At 42.1% G+C, this 16,801-nt stretch overlaps 1 protein-coding gene across 1 annotated transcript in view; it reads left to right on the forward strand.

The window, feature by feature from the left end:
* The first annotated feature begins 3,909 nt into the window (after positions 1-3,909).
* Positions 3,910-16,801, forward strand: part of gli1 (GLI family zinc finger 1) — a 50,958-nt gene continuing 38,066 nt past the window's right edge. Inside the window, exon 1 of the mRNA XM_085354696.1 lies at positions 3,910-4,093. The gene's annotated coding sequence lies outside the window, so the exon portion shown is untranslated. The remainder of the gene's footprint in view (positions 4,094-16,801) is intronic.

Below are 16,801 nucleotides of genomic sequence, written 5' to 3' on the forward strand. Positions count from 1 at the left end.
CTAGACTGCCTCTCTGAAGACATTGTATCATGCTATATTACACCCATTTCCATAATGTTACATGCAAAAGGTTAAAGGGTCAACAGACTATGTCCTTAAGGTTGTTATGTCTACCAGTGTCATACTAATGTATATTTTCAGGGTTCATCCAGCTGTCAGAGAATAGCTTTGTATTAGGTTATCTATGTAGTACTATTCACTTATTTTGACTTGTTTGTCAGATTAACACAATGCAGATACACAAACACGTTATTAAGACATCTCAAAAATACTTTTCTAAAGTGCGTCTGTGATTTGTCTTGTTTTTCAGTGACTCACAATGAGTGATTCAGTAAGACAAGATTTACTTCTTCACTTTTAATCCCATCCATTGATAATCTCAAGTGAAGGCAGTGTTGGATTCTCCCTACAATCAGATTAAGCATATGGCTCCAGCATCTGTGAGCTAATTTACAGCCAAGCGTTCCCTGCTTGGCTGCTACAGCAGCAGATATGTTAGGACTTAAGCCGACAACTCTCATTGACAAAATCTGATTTAACCGCTGGCCGTATGCTGTCAAAGGATGCCGGGCTGGTACGGGTCACCAACTGTTCAGACTTTGACTCAGCTTTCATTGTTTCCTCACAATAAAAATGCAGTTATTTCCTCAGACAGGCAGAAAGAGCTGCTATCAGTGATATGCTCAGCAGTGATCCACCAGCCTGAAAGGTAATGTATAATCAGTTGAATAAACATTTTAACTTAAAATTTTCTCTTATAATTACTACTTCTAGATTATTTTCTACCAGTGTATTGTAAATTGTGTCTCTTACATCATCAGCTGCAAAATGTATGTAAGTTGGAACACTGTGCAAATTGTTGGTCTGGACTATGATCCAAGTGGTTTTAGCTATTAAAGATACTCTCTAGCATTTAGTCCCGTTTTTCAGTTTAATCATTTTTTTTTCACCACGTACAAAAGACAAGTTATTAATATGAAGGCCGATGTGGGTTATCCTGTGAAACTAGTCTAGTCGAATGCTGTAACCATGTATGTTTCTTAGCTTCCATGTGTTGGTGGTTAAGGTTTTAGGAACTCAAACACAGAGAAGCATTGACATAATGTATAATGTATGACCGTTAACAATACAAACCGCAAGAAACACAAGCTTTTATCCAACCTTAGGACGACCTTAAATGTCATGTTACTCAGCTACAGATACTTTATGATTCAGGGAGTAAGCACTCTTTGAAGTGGCATTAATCATAGAGATGCTCTAGCAGAGTAAGAGTCCAGTACAAGTGTCCGTGGATCATTTGGACTTTGATATGACAACACACAGCGTAAAGGTTTCTCAGTGACTGACCATTACTGACCTTTTCTGATAGCCAGATTATTAAAACAGCATCTTGAGGTCTACCAACAAACATGAAAGTAAAGCCAGACTTTCTACTTCACTGTAAGCATGTAATGTCCAGAAATATTCAATGAAACTTTTAACCTGATAATTACGTGACTGAAGGTGCTGGAATTTCACCACTTTCAGGGAAGTAACAACAATTTTTACTTTAAAATTTACAGCTTTGTTCTTTTGATTGGTTTTTAAAGTGGGGGCATTTCTGCATACAACGACACGATGATATCACAGATATTTATCACCAAACTCTCCCTTTCAGCTCCATGCAGACCTCAATCATCCTTGTGCTTTCCTGTCTTACAGGAAAATGGTAAATATTGGCTTTATTAAATATTACTTAGATATATCATAATTGATTTATCACATAAATGCTGTTAATGCAATCTGTATGACAAAACTTTATGAATGAATACATGGACTGAGTGTGGCAGGACAACATGCTGTAGTTTGGGGACAAAATGCTAACCATGCACACCGTCTTCTGGCTCAACATCAAAGTTCTCATTTTGTACAGTGTGCAGACAGAAACATGCCAGTGTCGTTTATACGCACAGAAACTGTGAAAGCAGTTCGTGCTCACAGCTGAAATAATACTAACTGATTCCAGGTTTTCTGCATGTCAAACTGTTTCCTTAAACAAAACTTTTTCTATCCACCGATAAGCTCATTATAGATTAAAATCATTGGAGACTTGGCATGTCTCTACAAGACATCGTCACAAGGTGGGGTGAAGGAGGACCTGTTTTGCTAAAATTCTTCTACCTGAAAATACTTTAACAAAAACATCATATTGTCAGGTGCTGTTAGAGCTCACCTGGTTGAATAGGTGACCCCCGTATGTCAGGGACTATTGCAGGGTTTGAGTTTACCCCCAGAACATTTCCTGCATGTCATTCTGTTGACTCTCTCATTACTTTCCTGTTTAGCCTTTTAAATTACTCTGTGTAATAAAGGCTGAGACACATAAAGTTAAAATAAATAAAGGAATTAGATCACCAGAAGAATTGGTGGGGTTTCAGTTGAACATCGATGAGGGGCACACTAAATTTTGCACATTATGATTATTTTTTGTATATGAGCTCATGGTGGAAATTGTTTCATTTACTGACAGGAAAATACAAAAATTCAACATATGCAAGCATCCTAATGCAGTGAAGCTCATAAATAGTTATTATTTTTCATACAGGGATACTTCTCTGCCTTTTGCTTGGGAAATTAACCTACATACATGTGCATGTCTCACCTGGTCACCTGGTAAGAAATTAACCGATCAGCTCCTGGACTTTTTAAATCTTTTTTTGCATCATAGGTTTTCTTTTTTATAACCTTTTATGTCATGAATACACTAATCCCTCATCTCTTTTGGAGGAGACATTTAGGAATCATGTTCATCTCATCCATTAATCCAGACTGAAAACAACAAGAAGAGACAACACAATGTGTAAATAAGCAAAGTAGCAATATTTTCAGAGAAAATATCCCAACATCTGCCTGCATATGTATGTTACCAAAATGCTACTGCTGCTGCTGAATGAGATCACAGAACTGTGTGTGTATGTGTGTGCGTGTGTTTGTGGCGAGAATGATTAAGTAAAAAGAGCCGCTCAGAGATGAGTAATGTTATTGTACCTCTGACCAGGAACCAGCTGACACTAAATGAATCCAGGACCTGCCAAAGTTGTGCCAATTTTTGTGCGCATAACTTGCATGGATAAAAAAGAAAATGCGCAAAAAAACTCCGTATTATAACGCATGTGTGACTCTTTTTGCATATCCCCGACATAATAATCTTGGCTTATTTGTGTTTCTAATGTCCTCCAGATTTTCTTAGAGAACAGTAATGAAAGAACGTGGACCTGTTCCTGCTCCCAGCAGACTGGACTCCAGTCCAGGTTTTGGCCTTTACTGGCAAGGCGCAGCAATCTGCAGCATCCCCACACGAAGCCAGCCACACACGCTGTCCGAGAAGCTGCTACGAAGTTACACCAGTAAAGTAAACACAAACATTTATAGAAAGATTATCCCAATTACTAGATAGGAGCGCGCTTTATATAGACACAGCCATGTCCATACATGTATTTAATAAACATGCGCATGCTGTAATGTCTTTACATAACCACCTTTATTGCTGTAAACGAATCTGCCTTTTTCAGAAGGAATGGGGTGAGAAATGGACCATCTCTCGGTTTCGTTGGGTATTCTGGTGCGCATGTTAACTTTGAAGGGAAGGCTGAAGCAGCGTGGTCCTTTTTTTTTAAGAAAAACAAAAAGTGAACTTCCTGTTTCGGGGTGGTCCACAGACTGTGGAGAAAGGGAGGGAGAAAGGGAGGGAGGGAGCGAGGGGGAAGGGGGTGCACATTCCCGCATTGGCTGTGCAGCCGACTCCAGGGTGCTTTGCGGGACTCCATAGTCGAACATGGGGTTTAATTTTGTCACCGTTTACGTAAAGCGGCTCTGAAGAACCAAACTATGGAAAAGCGCTCCTGAAGGAGAACAATGTGTCGGTTTCTGTGAACAATTCACTTATCTCCATCCGAGCGCGCTTGGCAGAAAGTAGAGAGAAAAAAGGAGAGACGCGAGGCTTTACTGGAAACTCAGACTTACTTTCACGGTCCTTGGATCCTCAGCGCTCTTCCAAGGACTCTGGGAACCGAGTCAGAAAGTTTCATGCTGAATGTCCCTGCATTAACCTGAGGTAAGCAGTGCCGCTCATTTATGCTCGCTCCTCAAATCACAGCCGATTACTGGTAATTGTTACCGGGCTGAAGATTCTTCATCCTCCGAAAGTTGAGTTTAAGTACTTGAAACTTTTCTTAAAGTGAGAAAATAAATTTCAGTTGTGTCACTAATGGTCATTTAGCAGATGCTGCGTGACTTTTACCTAATTCAGGTTCTATACTTTTAAAGTTTACAGTTTGCCACTCCAAATTTCAGTATTGGACCTGTTTAATTTCTCTGTTTATCAACCAAAACCGAGTTCAGCATTGGTCCATCTTCACTTGCAAATTGTTTCTTCTGCCTTTTTCTGCCCATTTGTGGAGATGCACGGAGTGGCTCAGAGTTTGGACGTGACATTTTAAAGTTGTGCGTTCATCTCCTGGAGAAGTTCTTCCATGAGAGGTCTGACCGCCTGCACGGTATACACTCATCCGGCACTGAGGAGGGCGGCAAGGCCACCCGAGAACAGCTGTTTCTTGTAACCTGAAATACTTGAGGTGCCAGTGTCTGCTCCAAATGTGAGGTCCTGCCAGGGCACCCACAAAACAACACCTCACTGTGTGAGGCTTTAGTGGACAAAAAGCTCCTGTACATCTCTTATTAACTGACTTTCACTTCTGTCTTTCTTCTGGGGAAAAAAAGGGGATATGAATTGAATAACCATAATCTGTTGTTAATCTGAGATAGATTATGGATTCTAATCTAATTATCTCTGCGAGAGGCCACTGTAGCTGCTAATGTGAGAAGATTAGGCTGCTGGACTTCATGTAGTGACCCTGCACTGAAGAGCGTCAACACTGGACTCAATGGGAGAGCCAAACACGTATTTATTCCAAAGTGACAGTGAGAAGTGCTAGGCATACAAACTCACAACCTCCCTTAACAGTATTTGCACAGACGCGCTCACATGCACACACAATATATACACTCCAATAACATGTGAGGGGAAGAGAATTATAGAATTATAAATAGATATAAATTACAATGAAATAAATTTACATTTAAAGGTTTATAGGCAGGTCTGGAGGCATTGTGGGATACCTGCTGAGCGTGATAGAAGCGTTTAGCTCAGAAGTCAGTTTTTCTTGTGTCACGCACTCAAGCGACGTTGATATATTTTATTCAATTCCATTTCAGTGAAACTCAGTGCAACATAGATTTAGCTTTTTACAAGTATTCACACTCTACTCAAGGTTGAGTTGGGGGAGAAACTGAGGGGGGAAAGTGCACTTGTCCTTTGGTCACATGTGAAAAGCTCTGCAGGGGAGCTTCCTCACCCTCCCTGGTCTTTATCACGTGTGTTAAGACCAAAAGGCTTCTTAATGGGAATGCTCTTAAACAAATACACCATCCAGGAAGCGACTGTCCTCCTAGAGCCAGACACAGGTGAGGACTGAGCTGGATTATCAGAGCCATATCAGAGCAGTGATAAGTCTCTCTCAAGCTGAATACAATTGGATGTGGTGGCACGAACCGCTTCCATCTTGGTAAAAACGAAGGAAGAAATGTTTGTCACTTTAAATGAAAGACATTTGTTGCATCTGCTTTACATTTGAATAAAACTTTGGACACTGAAACAGCTAAACTTGAATTTTTAAATAGCTGTCTGTGGCATTTATGGTGTGGACAACCTTAAATGTTGGCATTATAAGGCGACTGGTCATGTGATACACATGTAACCAAAAGCAGGCAGCAACAAGTGCTGTGTTTTTGTCCAGATTCCATTTTAGTCCGCTCAGCAAGAAACACGTGTCACGTGATGCCTACAACACCCCCCCATTACACACACACACACACACACACACACACACACACACAATCCTCCTCCTCTCCAATACCCTCCTCCCACCTTCCAGAGAGGGGGGGCGTGAGGTGGAGGAAAAGAGGGGGGAGAAAGACCACCCTCACTGGGATCACAGCCCCTCAATCAGACCCTTTCACACCCTGTGAACCTGAAACAATCAGGGTTTAATAGCAGCTGTCTGTCTGTGCCGGCCCTGGCCTAAACCACGTAGGCTCACAGTGCACGGCCAATCGGGTTCGGCTGCAGAGAGAACAGAGTAGACAGGCATGGGATGCTCCAAAGGACACATAAGCAAAGACACACACAGACTCACAGATAGTCCTTTCTGTCTGTATCCCCTGCTATTCTTTTCTCAACTCCGACTATGCTCCTTTGACTCATGAAGAGGTGGTCTGTTTGATTAGATCTCTGATGACGGGGTCTGGTATTTGAGGCTTATGCTGGTTCTTCAGGTTGTGATTCTTTGTGTGTTTAGACTACAAGAAAACTTCAGTTGAGTTTGTGTGTCACCATTTATCTGCAATTGTTCATTGAGAATGGATAGATTTTGGTTGTGATGACATTTTTGGTTATCTTTAAGCCCCCCAAAATCGGAATATTACTACAAGAAGCCTCAAACATGTATGCCAAAAGTCTGTTTTCACCATAAAAAACTGAAGCCTACAGTCAGTTCACACAAAGGATTTTGTAAGATCCCCTCTTCCTAGAATCCATCAAATGATGCTTAAATGAAGCAGAGGAATGAGGGGGCGGGGAGGGTGGTTGTTACTAAGTAGTGGGCTGACACCAGAGGGCAAAGGCATTAGACACTTAGAAATCTTGAATCACATTAGCCAAAGGGCAGCCATAATAGAAAGGGGAAATGTTGCAGTCATGGGAAATATTCAGAAAATCACTGTTTGTGGTCACTTGGAGCTTTCCCAGCCACTAGAGGATGTACCAGACAAATTGCGTTAGTGGTGATTAAAAATAATAATAATCTGCAGAGATAATCAGTTCAAAGCAGTAGGAAAACGAGACACAGGTCGGCTGGAATTGATATAATTGCTTTGGTGGAGAGATGATGAAAAATTGAAGCCACAGTGGTGAGTTAAGACTGATCCCACAACTGATTTTTATTTTGTAGATGAAACATTTATCTACTAATCAACCAAAACAGTTGACAGATTAATCAGGGATGAGAATAACTGCTAATGGCAGCTGTAATCAAATTTTATAGGTGCAGTCCAGCTGTTTCCTTATTTTAAAAAAAATCAGGAGTGGCTCCAGTGTGGAAACATTGTTGCTTTAGTGGAGCGCAGCAGGAAACTTTAAGAGTAATGTTGGTTCTTTTTTACATTAAATCCTAAGACTGAGCCTGAGGGAATATGTGCATGCATGTGATATTAAGCATGCTGCACGCAGTAAAAGGTGGGGTCGATTCCTTCTCCATCGTCCTTTCTTCTTCTTTGAATTAGGGTGGCGGTCTTTTATACATTCATGTGTTTGTGCACATGTGTGCGTTTAAGCGCAGCAAAGTAGGTCGACTGTTAACTATCATCTCATGTGGTCGATATTAGAAATCAAACTGGTGCTAATAGGATCCAGGTGAGACTGTGAATAGCTTTTATATGCACTAACAACCCACATGGATACACACTCATTTCCCACTCGGTTTGCAACAATGGGCGTGTGGTTGGGGGTTTCTTTGAGGGATGGTGGTCGACTGTGGATGAGAAAAGAAAGGAAGAGAAAACCAAATCTGATGTTGTAATTTTGTAACGATTATATTCAGTCGTCCGATCAGATTGGTAAAAGCCAATCAAGCTCCTGTGTGTGAGTAGTGACTATGTAATGAGCTTGTTGTTTACAGATGTGTGTGCGTGTGTGCATGCGGGTTCATTCACAGAGTTTTTGTGCTCTTGCAAGATTATGTACCCGTATGTGTGAGTGTCGATTGCTGCGTGTGTTTCAATGTGTGTGTTCTCAGCCGCTGGTGACTCATGGCAGAAAGCGAAGAGGAGGCGGTGTTTATTATTTCACCAGGTTGCCATAGACACGCAGAGCAGACACGATGCATTCGGGTGCTGCCATCATCAGTGTAATTACGACACAGTTGTCTTATAGTCACCCTCCTCGCTGCCTGCGTCTCGCTGACTTCCACCAATACAAACGGATAAACACCGGTGTTACCCTTACGATTTCAGCGGTGTAGGGTTGCCCTGAGATATCACGCCTGATACGATGAGTTGTTAAAGACCTCTGACTTCCTCAACAGGACGCATGCTTCAGAATTTTCCTTCTTCTTTTTTCTCTTCCTCTCCAACAAGAAGACAGATCGCTCCTCGTTAGCACTTTATGTGGAAGCAGCAACATTTCCAACAGTTCCGTGTGCTGGAACGATCATTTCCAATCCCATTTGGTTAGAGACAGAAGTAGACAGAGTGAGACGAGAAGTTAAGAAGTGCAGAGGCGTACTCGTGTTGCGTGTGTTGTGATGGGTCTTCTGGAGAACAGCTCTGTTATCTAAGATGAGATAACGTCTTAGGATTCCTGGCTTGGCATATGTTCTCAGGAAGCCTGCAGTTGAACCATATACTCAGCTGTATGTATAAAACACATATATAGCACAAAATATGCGCTTAATCGTGCCGTGCTATGCTGCATTTTTCATGCAGTGAGATGCAGATGCACGTGGATGTCGATAGCAGTGTGTGTCTTGATTTCTTGTTGTTGTTTGTTTGTTTTTTGACACGTCACTGGTGAGTGCAGCATTACTTTTTTGATCACACGTCACAGTGCACGGTAGTGTGCACAATATAAACATTTATCACAGTCAGTGCTTCAGAGTTAATGGGAAATTTTTCACCTTTTTTATATTGAAGTGCATGATTTAAGAAAATGTTATAAAGATAACAAGATAAGATTTAGGCCTAGTATTTACTTTAAAATACTCGCAGTTACTGCAACACTTCTGTTAGTTCCCCCCGATACCCAGCCACGGTGTAGAGGAGCATCTGTGTGTTTTAATCACATTTCTCGGAGATAAGAACTTTGTGTGCCAAGTCTGCCAATCCGAAATGAAGCTAAGCAGATTGTGCAGATCTACTTACCCATTTGTATACATTTTTTTTCTGAATGACCTCAGTGTCAGTGTGTTCCAGGTTTATAGGGGTACAAAACAAATTTAAAACAATGAATGGCCTAAACCACATATCATTGTGGCTTTGTACTGCATGTTTATGAGAGGAGTGGTGTGGTCAGTCGGACCCACAAAGAGAAAGATACAGATTCTTTCTCTTTGTGTGTGTGTGTGTGTGTGTCTTCTTTTGTTACTTCCCTTCCAAATATTCAATTTCTTTCTAAATAAATCTTACTCCTTGTCTGCTTGCCTTGTCTTTTCTTACTTTCTCATTCTTTCCCGGCTGCTCAGCCTCTTACGTCTATTTCTATTCCTGCTTCGCTGCTCTTTAACTACAGCAAGTGTGATTTGTGAGAAGCTACAGTGGCCAGCCAATGCCACGTTAACCAGATTGGATGCTATAACAGGAAATCTGTCCGCATTCACGGACATAGTATAGTGACGCACGCATAACTTGCTACCACTGCGAGCCAAATGCGAGGAACACTGCCAGTGATACACTGACACGAATCTGCTGCGGGTTACTTCACCCGCGGTCATACGGCCTCATTTTTACTACAGCACACCTGACATGATGTTCAGTCCGCAGAGCGCTTTGATCAGACTTCATGCTCCGTATGGAAAGTTGGCCTCTCACAGATGATTCAAACAGAAATCTCCACCTTCATTTTAATTTACAAGTCACATCTGTTGATTGCTTTCCTAGCAGGAACAGGATGATAAATCTGCCTACAAAGAGAAGCATCTGCAACCAAACCAAACCCATTCGAGCTGGAAAGCACGGCAGCGTAGGATTAACAAAAGCGATGCGTGTGCTTGTTTTGTCGGGTTTCTGACGCCTTAAACTGAAGCGACCGAACGGTTTCTTCTTCTGCAGCATCAAGTATTGTTTACAGTTATGTCCCCTGTGGTCTGCTGACATAAAACATAACTGGCCTACTTTGTTGCTATTGAGAAAACAATCCCCATCAGGAAACAACAAACTAGTGAAAGATTGTGTTTTGTGAGACACAATTAACTTCATTTCAGCAAAATGCATTGTTGTTGTCTCCTTTACAGTAGAGACAAAGAAGAAAAAAACACTTCCCGTGATTTTGGTACATATTTGCAAACTTAATTAAGCCTTTAGGAAAACAATATTGTTGGCAGACGCTGAGAAAGAACTTTCCATTTTCATTAACAGTGGAATTTTCTTTTTTGGGGGGAAGTGAAAGAAGGGAGAAAGAGAGTAAAGGGTGAAGGAGTAAAATATTTCATAGTGGCTGTGGAGTAGTTGGAGTGAGAGAGAGGGAGAGAGATGCAGATTGTTTTAAATCCGCAGCGAGTCAGGCTCTCAAATTTATGCCCATGGGCTGCTTCTTGGGTGGGCTGCAGGGAGGGCGGTGCACTAGATGGAGCAGGGGAAAGTTGCCGACTCCAGACTGTTCGCCTTGCTCTGAAGCTTTTCCTGCTGGAACACATTTACAACTCAACCGTCCTGACTGGCTGACTGAGTGCCTGGCCCTGCCCTAACTGACTGAACTACAGGGACTGATTTTTCTGAAGCTTATTGAGCAACCGCGGTTTTTCAGTGTGTTTGACGGCATTTCTAGCTTTAAGTGACGTCTTTCTTGTTTTCAGTCTTCTCTCGAAGTCTTCAGAAGTGAGAAACGATTACAGTATTTTTGCAGTTCTTGTGCATTTTCTAGATTTATTTTCAAAAATCAAGCTTTAAAAAAATCCCTCACTTCAAACGATTTCCTCCAACAAGTATTTTGTACAAAAGCAATGACAGAAACAATTCACATCTCGGCTTAAGAACTTGGATCAGATAAGGCATAATTCTGGCTCCTCTGTATTTCGTGCCAGCAACGACTGTTTGTTTTGCTCAGCATGGGAAAGATCCGGGCCCACATCTAGCCTACAAATAGATTCCCTGATGTTTAAGATGAGCGAGAGTGGCTCACTTAACAACCAGCTATCGAGCAGTGTTTTTCACTGTAGTGATCCAGGGCTCCATGTAAGCTGCCCCCAGCATCATTTCAACCTTTTAATATACTTAAAAAAGATCTAAAATAAAAGTGAAACTGTAAAACAGTTTAACCGAGTTTTTCCTCATGTCGAGTCCTACTTTTACACTGAAAAACCAGCTCAGTTTCACAAATGTTTGAAAGGTTTTCCTGCCGCAGCACCGGCACAGGACTGAATGCACAGCAAGGGGATTACATCAGGAGCATGTAAATCAGCTCGCAGCACAGCTAACATCTAAACTTTAGATATAGAAAATGGTGTTTTTTTTCAACACGATAATGTGCTGACACTCACAAGCTTAATGATACATGTATATATATATATATATATATATATATATATATATATATAAAAAACACCCAGCACGCCCCTGCGGGCGGTTTATCCTTCAAGCTTGGGTCCTCTACCAGAGGCCTGGGAGCTTGAGGGTCCTGCGCAGTATCTTAGCTGTTCCCAGGACTGCGCTCTTCTGGACAGAGATCTCCGATGTTGTTCCTGGGATCTGCTGGAGCCACTCGCCTAGCTTGGGAGTCACCGCACCTAGTGCTCCGATTACCACGGGGACCACCGTTACCTTCACCCTCCACATCCTCTCGAGCTCTTCTCTGAGCCCTTGGTATTTCTCCAGCTTCTCGTGTTCCTTCTTCCTGATATTGCTGTCATTGGGAACCGCTACATTGATCACTACGGCCGTCTTCTTCTGTTTGTCTACCACCACTATGTCCGGTTGGTTAGCCACCACCATTTTGTCCGTCTGTATCTGGAAGTCCCACAGGATCTTAGCTCGGTCATTCTCCACCACCCTTGGGGGCATCTCCCATTTTGACCTCGGGACTTCCAGGTTATACTCGGCACAGATGTTCCTGTACACTATGCCGGCCACTTGGTTATATATATATATATATATATATATATATATATATACACACACTGCCACCATACAAGGCCAGAAGCAAATTGTTGCTGTGGTATCAAAAAGTATTTAAAATGTTGTCTAAACTAAAACGTTTAAGTTAAGAAAGAGAATTAAACTTCAGTTAAAGCATTTAAAAAAAGCTACGTCTGAAAAAGAGAGAGGCTTATGTGGGCACCTCTTCTGCCTGTGTGTCTGGCTGCTTTGCCAGCTAATTCACTCTGAAGGTATTATGGTTATTTGAGGGCTTGTAAACCATTAAGTCTTTATTTACAAGAGAAAGAAAAGAGGGTCTGGGTTAGTGCGTGGGGGCGAGCTAGGTCTTGGTACAGGCACTGACCCCACCATAAGTGATCAGAACAACTGCGTTTCTCAACTAGCGGGCCCGTGGGACATCTGGTCCTGCTCACAGCAAACTGCAGACCACTCCTCACTTACGTAATTGAGCCCATTAATTACGCAGGGACGGCCTTCATTTCCTTGTAGCCAATAACTAATAGAAAGAGAGCCAGTAAAGAAGAACTCTTAAGACATATATGATTTTAGGGGATGTGGTGAAACATGAAACAAGGCCTCCCAAGGTTAACAGTCCACAGGCTGTGCTGCAGCGTTGTGTGGAGCAGGCCTGTCACAATAATCACTTTAGTTTGGACCGTAAGCTGTCCCAGAAATAATTGCAGGAATTTCTCTTTGTGCCATTTCCACAAACATTTAATGGCCTACAGGACTTGTAGTTCTTCTTCTTAATAAATACCTGACATTGGAGTTGAATATGGATAAATATCCTCAGTCAATGGATTCTACATAAGAGAGAAGCGCAAAACCAAAACAATAATAAAAAGGACTCTCAGACTCCCTGTTTACAGAGTCATTTGATTGTTTGCTCTAATGGGATTTCCTCTTTTATATGACTTAACCCAAAGTCTCTGTAAAAGAATGTTTTGCTACTTGGCAGCCATCTTGGCGTCACCTCAAGGCAGCCGTTTTGAGTCAACAAGATCGTGCACCTATCAAAGTGGACGGGGAGGGGGGCTTATGCTTTAATTTACATTTCCAGCCAGACATAAAAAAATTAAAGACTCAAAAAGTTTGGTGAATTTACCATAAATTAAGGTTTAAAAACAGTTTATCCTCTTTAGTTCAACACTACGTTGCAAGTTTCACAACAGCACCGCTATAACGGCTGCAGTAGACCAAGAAACATTTACCCACATCTTTAATCTTTAAGTAGATTTGCCCGTCACCCCACCTCAGCTGGTGTCAAGTGTTATTGTGGCAACACGATTGGCTCATATTTTGTTAGGAAGCAGATGATTGGCTCTTGGTGGGAGTGGTGAGACAGCCATTAACTTTGGCATTACAAAAGTCTCCACTACTTTTCTGTTCGGGGTTCTTTGAAATGTTCTCACACTGTAGCTCTGGACTGTGGGTTTAAAATCAACACCATTAGGACTAATTATTCAGAACCTTCTGGGTGTGATTATACAGTCATTAGGGAGGAAAAGAACCAGGTATTAGACTGAAGTAGCATCTCCATTTCATATGGCTCACTTTCTGTGTGTGTCTGAGTGAAACTCTGACCCAAAGACCACATGAAATAATGGAAGAAGCCAACTAAAAACGTCACGTCTGAAAGAAAACATCGGCTCATCCTGCTAAGGTGCTTTGAAAACACTTTCTCACATACTGGTTGTTGTGGAATTTCAAAGTAAAGCTTGAGACGAGTGATGGTGCAACACAGCTGTCAGTAAAACTGTGCTCTGAAGTTACATCTTGTGGTGGAGTTTGTTGTTTCTTGAGCACCAGTAGCCACTGTTGTTGGCCACACACAAAGCTCCCTGCAGGCCATTTTTCTTGGAGAGGACCTGGAGTAGATGGCACACCTACATGTTGTGACTGGATGGATGCAGGTGTGATGCCTGTGGTTTCACATCATCTCCTGAGGAGAGCTGCTGTTAAGGTGGAATGGAAATTTGAGTGTAATTACAGAAAACGTAAACCACAGCTTAAAAACAATGGAAACAAACCATTAACTACGACTACTTATTGTCTGCTGTTCTGATTTGATACACTATATTTGATATGTCTGGAGCTCAGGATGCAAATTGTGCAGTCCCGGGCTTCCCATGCCGTGAACTGACCTGCCGCTGCACTCAGCGTGAAACAAATGTTGGAATGACAATGTGACTGTCACAGCTGTTGTTGTTTCAGGTCTGTAGCTGTTGTCCTCTCATCCTCCTCTTCTTGTTCTCATCAATGTCTTTTCACTGTCTTTATGCCAGAGGGGTGGTGCAGTGGGGTTAGCCTGTGGGACCGGAGCTGCCACAGTATTGCACCTGCTAGCAGAAGTTTGAGGAGAGCGTGAGACAACGGAAGAGTAGCTGGGGGGTGAGACACTGTCTTTCTGTCATTGTTGGGCAGAAGCAGAGAGAGGGCACGGTACAGTGAAAGGAAGAGGCTGTGAGACTGCGCTTCTTGGTCTTTGGGCTGCGGGGGGAATCGCAGTACCATGCTGGGCATTTATGTCGGGCTTATGGGACCGGGCTCAGATGAATACACAGAGAGTCAACAGGGATCCACGCTCACTTTTCTGTTCTCACCCCACGTACAACGCTGTGGATTCTCACTGTGATAGTCTGGCAACCTGTGGTTCCCAGCTTTTCACCCAGTGCATGCATGAAACACTGCAGCCCCCTTCCATACAGAATGAATGAAAAATACTGCCAAGGTGTTTAGATCTTTTTTTCCAGATATCTTTATGCACGTCACAATGTGTCTGTGTGTGCGCGCATTTTTAAATCCTCTTTTCCAGATAAATTTGCTTACACAGACATGCTTTTTTCTTCTTATGACGTTATTAGTAAAATCAATTTTAAATAAAGGCAATTTTAAATAACACTGACAGTTTTATTAAAGATGTTTCTTTAATAGTCCTCGTTAAAGTAAGTGGTCTTGTAGTAAAATGAAAGTGGAGCGCACACCTGACGTTTGAGCGTAATCATTTGGTGTTAGCTGCATTTAGCTTTCTTGAGCTTGTAAGATTACCATATATAAGATTAGCTTCTCTAACATGAACGTCTCCTCTGTTATTTTGATTAAGGTTTAGATAAGTTGTGTATAAAGCATAGTTCCACGTAGTTTACAGTCTGTGCTGATCCTCTAATCCCTTTTCTTTATAATCTGATAAAGAATATTTCTGAATTAACATATTGCCGTGCACTCTCACTGCAGGCCTAATCTGATGACTAAGCAGCAGCAGGCTGTGACTTTGTTGAACTTTCCCGTCTGCTGCAGTTAAACCTTTTGCTTTGTCATTTCTATTCAGGACAGGTCAGGCAGTTGTTCCTCTGGAGCCCGTTTATTGGCCCTTATTTGCTGGCACCTGTACTCCGTTTAAAGCTCGGGCCAGCTGACAGACCGACAGATGTTCTCGGTGTCGTAAGGGCAGCATTTCATTTGGGATACGAAAGGGAATTTGTTATGCTGTAGGGAACAGTCGGTGGATGTTCAAAGTTTCAAACAACAAAAACCCACAGGATCCCATTCAAAGGCATTATTTATCGACTCTTGTCTTCTCACGCAGCTGTGCAGCAGAAATGTGGTGAGCACTTGTGCGTTCGGTTTTGTGTATGTGCGAATGTTAGGTGCTGTGTGCACATGCCTGGGCTTACTGGGCTTACAGAGTGGGCGAAGGGTCCCAGATGTGGATGTTGTGCAAGGAAGGAAGTTGTTGGTGATTAGGTGAACTTTTGGGTGCACTGTTTTTATCAGATGCTAAGAGTCAGTCAGTTCAGACTTTGAACTCCTGAGCTTTGTGTGAAACATTTCATTCAACAACAAGCAAGCCTTCGTGAAAGTACTCTGTATAGCAGCTGCTGAGAGGACAAGGGATAACTCTGAGATCGTGTCAGCAAAGTCACCCTTAAATATCAGTGACGCTGCAAAATTTGACATTTGTATAATCCAGCAAAGGTGCATTGTGTTGCTTGTAAGCTTGACTTTTTATTTTTAGGGGCGAGAATATGCTCCTTCCCCTTTCAGAATACCAAATTGTTGCCTAATAACCAGAATCAACGTTTAACAATGACTGAATTGTACTGAAATCAACAGGTCAAAACAATTCTACAAAACCGGAGAAATGGGAATTGAGCTGGTAAAGATGGGACAACACTCTTTGCAGCTGCCATCTTTGGGGGTATTTATTATTTTGTGGTCAACAAAGTCACAGGTTGTGACTTTAAATGCTCTCTTATGTAATCAGTCACTAATATCTCAAATCAGTCAAATCTCAAATCATCATTTGTGAGTGTGGGGCAATCTTTTCTGACTGAAAAAAATAATTGAAATGGAAAAGAGACTTTGTTTACTTGGAAACGGGGTTACAGTTAGGAATCTGTGGTTTTAACACTGGAAAGAGAACAAATACAGAAAACAGCTAAAGTAAAACTATGACCTCTTCACTGTGTCAGAGTAATTCAGCTTAACCTTTTCTCAAACTTTTCTTGAAGTCCTGGATGGGTCCACTTTTCCACCCTCATTTCAGATCAGATTTTTTTCATCCCTCAAAGATTTGCTTCGAAGTAATGCAGCACTTTTTGTTTTCGCCTTGTATCTCAGTTCCTTGCAATCATAATCAAGTTACTTAACAACTCACCCCAACAAATCAGTGTTATAATTACAAAAGAACCGACATGTTCCAGTAAATGGTGAGCCGAATCCTTGCGGCTGCTCCCCGTCTTCCTCCTTCCCTCGTCTTGTGTGTCCCAGCTCACACTCCAGCTTCCTGTGGGATAGGGCCGAGCCTCGGGGCACAGAGATGTCTGTTTCCAGCCAGCGT

The sequence above is a fragment of the Diplotaxodon limnothrissa genome, linkage group LG5, assembly GCF_057381915.1.
Source record: "Diplotaxodon limnothrissa isolate DT_005_m linkage group LG5, D_limnothrissa_male_GT1.1, whole genome shotgun sequence".
Classification (NCBI taxonomy): domain Eukaryota; kingdom Metazoa; phylum Chordata; class Actinopteri; order Cichliformes; family Cichlidae; genus Diplotaxodon; species Diplotaxodon limnothrissa.